This window comes from Daphnia pulicaria, chromosome 6 (genome assembly GCF_021234035.1).
Source record: "Daphnia pulicaria isolate SC F1-1A chromosome 6, SC_F0-13Bv2, whole genome shotgun sequence".
NCBI lineage: Eukaryota > Metazoa > Arthropoda > Branchiopoda > Diplostraca > Daphniidae > Daphnia > Daphnia pulicaria.
The window spans coordinates 19,164,990-19,170,146 of NC_060918.1; the positions used below are offsets into that span (position 1 = coordinate 19,164,990).

The 5,157-nt window shown below is 44.0% G+C and overlaps 1 long non-coding RNA gene across 1 annotated transcript; it reads right to left on the bottom strand.

Moving 5' to 3' along the window:
- Nucleotides 1-4,175: 4,175 nt before the first annotated feature.
- Nucleotides 4,176-4,726, bottom strand: LOC124342258. Its single transcript, XR_006918735.1, has 2 exons — nt 4,577-4,726; nt 4,176-4,513 (listed from the first exon to the last, which is right to left on the bottom strand). It is a non-coding gene; the product is annotated as an uncharacterized LOC124342258 (long non-coding RNA).
- Between the last annotated feature and the right edge of the window lie 431 nt (nt 4,727-5,157).

Here is a 5,157-nt window from a genome sequence, read left to right on the forward strand (position 1 = left end):
CAGTGCTCGTATCTGTGTACGTTTGTGCCTCTCCAATAAACTTCATTAAAAAACTTTCAACGACGTGTCGCATTTGAGTTGTGTCGCGTCCACCCTAATTACGTGCCTACATCGACGCCAGCATTTTTCCCGTCAGTGTCAACCCGCCTGCCACCTCCTCAAAGTCTTCACGCCAATTTCCTTTGACCGTTACGCAAGCTGTCACAGCCGTCATTTCATTACCCCGCCAACACATGTCCCCTTTGTAAGTACCGCCCCTTCTCTCACTCTCTTACTCTGCTGTCCCGTGTGGAAGTTTCTAACCGTCTCTCACGTCACCGTTGTTTGTGTTTGGCGAAAGTCGTTGCATGGGCCATTGGCTTATCCTTTCGCCCTATTACAGGCTGGCAGACGGACGGATCTTTACAATACGGTTTCCGCCATGGACGAGTCAAAAAATTCTTCACGTTTAGATGCGACTGCGTTGCGGTGGGGTCTCTTCCTAGACCCAGCTGCAGCTGTCCGCCCTAGTTCTAAGTAATAAGTCGTTTCTCGCCGCGGGAGTAGGTGTAGGTGAAATCTATCAACCACGCTGGTTTTGGGTGTGAGGATGGGAGAACAAAGCCAGCGTAATTCAGCCGAGACTCCCATCTCCATTGCCGTGTCATTTCTGGCTCATAAATCCATTTGCTCATCTGTGCGTTCGACGAGTTTGTCGACGTTAACCACACTTAATTTCTAGACGATTGTCGACAGAAATTTGCAGGTATTTCACTAAAACTGCTGCTGTTGGGCAATTACACAACCATCACCGTATTGGAAAAGCAAAACAAGCATTTATCCACGTTGCTTCACTCACGTCTCATCCGCCATTGAAATGGTTAGCATCCTCTGTCTGACTCGCCTGCACGAGGACCTGACTCCGGTAAGCCTTTTAAAATTGTTTCAGTAGTGTCAATGTTTAGTTGTTCAATAGTGTCAGCTGTAACATTTTCGTTCTGTTTCACATGTATAGCTTTCACGGTTTGACGTAGAAATAAAGTTTGCATTTGCTAACAATTGTTTCACGTATTTTAGAATGCAGCCAGACTAGCATTTGCATTGCGTATCTTCTATACTGTTGCTGAGCTCTATTACCACACGGTAATTTGTGTTTTAGTATATTGCTTTAGCCTTGCCATAACTGTTGGTGTGATTTTGCCTTTTTCTTCGAAAAACAAACAGAGATTTCTATGAAATGTGTTGTCGAAATTTGGCTACGTGGACTCTGTTTGCGTGCGGAGGGATTCTCGCAATCACATTGCGCCTGCCTAGGCGTCCTTCGCCGATGAAGCGTAATGTCATTATTGCATTGTATGCACATTAGGTCAGTCAAAAATGCAAACTTGGTTGACATTTGGTCTCATTTTGCAGTCATTTACAAATGGCGTTGGATATCCTCGACAACAATTTCTTTCTTGGCTGCAAGGCTTTCGTCGTGCGGGAAACGGTGTTTCGCCATCCACGCGATTTCCGGACGGGGCACGTCTGGACACACACAAATGGTACCGTTTTCTTCATTGCCTCTGTTGAGCTTTCCCCTCCCTTCTATTGCAATGCCAATGCATGTGTTTTATTTTTATTTATTTTTTATTTTTTCATTTTATTAACTTTTTTTTATTTTTTTTGTTTACGTTTACCTAATGTTTTAGCCATCGCGCTAGACTATTGCCGCATTTGCGAATCTACAAAGACATTGTTGTGTGATGACTGCCTGACTGTGATGTGACTTGTTGTAAGTCACATTTGTTGAAGCAATTTATTTGGCTAGGGAGGCTTTGCGTCTGGCTGGTGGTCCACAACCGCCCCTCGTTCCCCCTTGGCTCATGCCATTTGCGGTCTGCGACAACGCTGACCAGCTGCAGCGGCTGATTGATGTCAACGACGAGGCTGGTGGCAGCGACTCATCTCGGGATTGTGTTTCGTCAAGCGGTGTATTGCAAGAGGTTGACGGTTCTGCCGCCTCTCTGACTTTGGAGTGGATTCAATACTCGGCTTTTCGAGCAGTTTACCAGGCCCAGCCATTGAAGAGTTTTGAAGAGTCCAACAACGAGTCAGAAAACCCGGCCGCCACTGCCAAAGAAACTTTTTCCGACGTTGAGGCAATGGATGTTCCCTCGGTGGGCGAGCCAAAGTGGGCGGAAGGTTTCGACTGTCCTTCTCACGCTGTGAAGTGTCATCTTGGTTGCTGGAACGGTTTCTTTTGGACGTTGTCGGCCTACTCCAACGACTCGGTGGTGGCCGATTTGTACGACAACTCTGCACCCACGTCGGAAACCAGCTCTCTGTCGGAGGACATTGCCGAATATCTCGCGCATTGTCACTCCGAGTCAGTGTACGCCGACACCATGGCGGCCGTTGAAGATTCACCCGCCTGGGCTGACTACACGCGTGTCAGAGTATGCTACTTGAAAGCGCCCAATGAGATGTTTCTCCATCGAGTAGAGGACGACGATAAAATTCGTCAAATGCTGCTGGCCGTTGATTTGGCTGCAGAGACTCCACCGCCTCTCTCGGAGCCCAGGGTAGGTAAACCCTGTCTCGCTTTCGTCAGAAATTTCAGCGGTGATCTCCACTCGGCGGGAACTACTCCGTGGTGTAGGTCAGTCGTGGAGACTGTGCCGTCACCGAACGTCACCGTTTCATTGCTGGACTTCGGTAAGATTGTCTCGATGAAAGTTTGCCTATTGAGCCTTCGAAGAATGATTGCGGATCTCGGATCCGTTGATGGCCAGGAGACTTTACGCCCCCAGTGTCATTCCGTACAGCAAGGGCGAGTGGTCGGTGGACGTCATTTCTTTTACAAGAAGCTTTTCTCGATTGGGCACTTACACTCTGTCGTGTGCAGGAGACGTCGGCCTGCTGACGGAGAACGGTCTAGACTGATTTGTGATGATGCAGAAATTTGAGCAAATTAAATTTGCTTAGCATCGACTTCCACACACTATTTCATCTCTACCTGGCAGTTACTGTGAAGGAAATTTAATTTATATTATGTTGCAAGCTGGCGTCCAGTTTTTGGAATACAAGAGCATTCTAAACCTCACTCTGCGTTGGGTTATGGTTTTTTGGTATCCCGAACAATAACCGTCAGATATCTAGTCTGTAACTAATTTCACATTTAACGGAATAAATTTTATTTTAAATTTTTAGGTTTTTTTCAAGATTTACATACTTGCAGCATTCCTTTCGGTTGCACGAATGCCTGTGTCGACATGTTGTTTGGGTAATTGTATTGACGGCGGAAAGGACTCGTCCACCAACAGCAAAACCTACTCTTTTTCTCTAGTCTAATAATGCATTCTTAAAGATATGACGCATTTACGCAATAATAACCTTTTCAATAGGAATGTGTGACTTTTGCTTGACCGGAAAAGAACGAACATCAGGTACGGATAGCAGCGTAACTACAATGAAGTAAAGATTGCACAAATATGTACAACAAAACTTACTAAACCGAAAATACATTCGTTAAAGCCTCATTATACGTAATTTTGTTTTTGAAAAAAAAAAAATTTGTGAATGTTTTCATGATTGACACCAACAAATGCCTGACCTACTGCCTTCTTCACGGAATACAATAGCGTCGACTGACTAAGCAGTTGTAAAGACGTACCAGTCTTCAAAACATTCAACACCTTACGCCATTGGAAATTTCAAGGTTAACATTTAGAAATTTCTTTTTCCTATGATGCTTGATTTTGCCAATTCTTAATTGCTATCGGCGTACATTTGTTGTTACAGAGTTACGTTACGCTTCTAGAAAGTTCTGATTTACCAATTGACTGCGTCCAGTGTAAAAAAGATGTAATACTGGTTTTTACGCGTGTCCTTGTCATTTTCTAACGCACACTACTGACGCTTTCAATTTGTCTAGAAGCAGTGAAATTGTGGTTTTAGAACAAGCCTTTTTTTGCAAGAAGCTTCTTGTTAATTACAACGGTTAAAAATAAGTTTTTTACTTACTTTTGCTCTATTATTGAATTTATTTTTCGCCTACCAAGACGACGTACTATGTTTTACTGGTCTCTAGAAAAAAGGGTATATCCACCCGAGAAAACTTTGCGTCGACGAAATTTGACAAAACCTCGACAGCGGTTCATTTTACCCAGACAGGTCCAAGATTTACTTCGTCTCTGACTATTCGTTTTGCCCAGAAATGTTTTTAACCAGCAAGACCAAGAGAAAGTGTCAACTAATTAGTCAAATTTTCCAACTGCATCCGTTAATACAGGAAAGCACGTTAAAAATCCACACATCAGTAATTGACATCAACGAAATAGACGATGAAGACTTTGTTTCCTGCAACCTTTGATCCGCCAACTGTGCTGAATGTTAAAATGTACGAAAACAGTAGACAAACGACATTACTTTTTTGTTTGGCCTACATTCATGAAATTTTTTTTGGTTTAAGCTGAAAGTTGCTTACCAATCACCAGGTTTCATTTCGGCATTTGGCTCATTCGACGTTGGAGAATAAAATGCCTTTATTGAACTAAAAAAAAAAAGAAAGGCAGCTTCAGCAACAGTTTGATATTGTATACGTATTTCGGGCTACCGCTCGCCACTCGCCAGTCAGGCTGAAGGGATCTTTGCTGCATCCCGCTACAGAGTCGGTTGTATCGCCACGGAGGATGAGAAGAAGGAGGATTATCGCTCCATAAGCTTCTTCAGGAAAAAATGACTATCCCAGTGTACCTTTCTGAAAAGTTGCCAGATTTCGGGAACTGGACCTGAGACCCCACATTGCCAGTTCTAAGAAACGAAGCCGGGAGAAACCATGCGACTAAAAAAATGACGATTGAAAGCGAGACATACCCAGCCCTTGATTCCAACTTTGAACACCAGGGACCCAAATCAAAACAACAATTTTCTGCTGTTTTATCTTAGAACTGGCGATTTCTGGTCGTCCTTGTTGGGTCATGGACGTTCAGGCCCCGGTGTTCAGGCCCTGGCGTTGAGGCCCTACTTTCTATGCGGCCTGAATGTCCAGCTGTTGGGCCTGAACGTCCAAAATAGTAATAATACAATGAATGTTTATTTAATGCGACTTGTTCCGTGGCCTAGGCCAACGTTTTGGCATATTGTTTTTGTTTTGACTGGAGTTTTAGCTTAATAGAGGATAGTTTTCTTTTTATC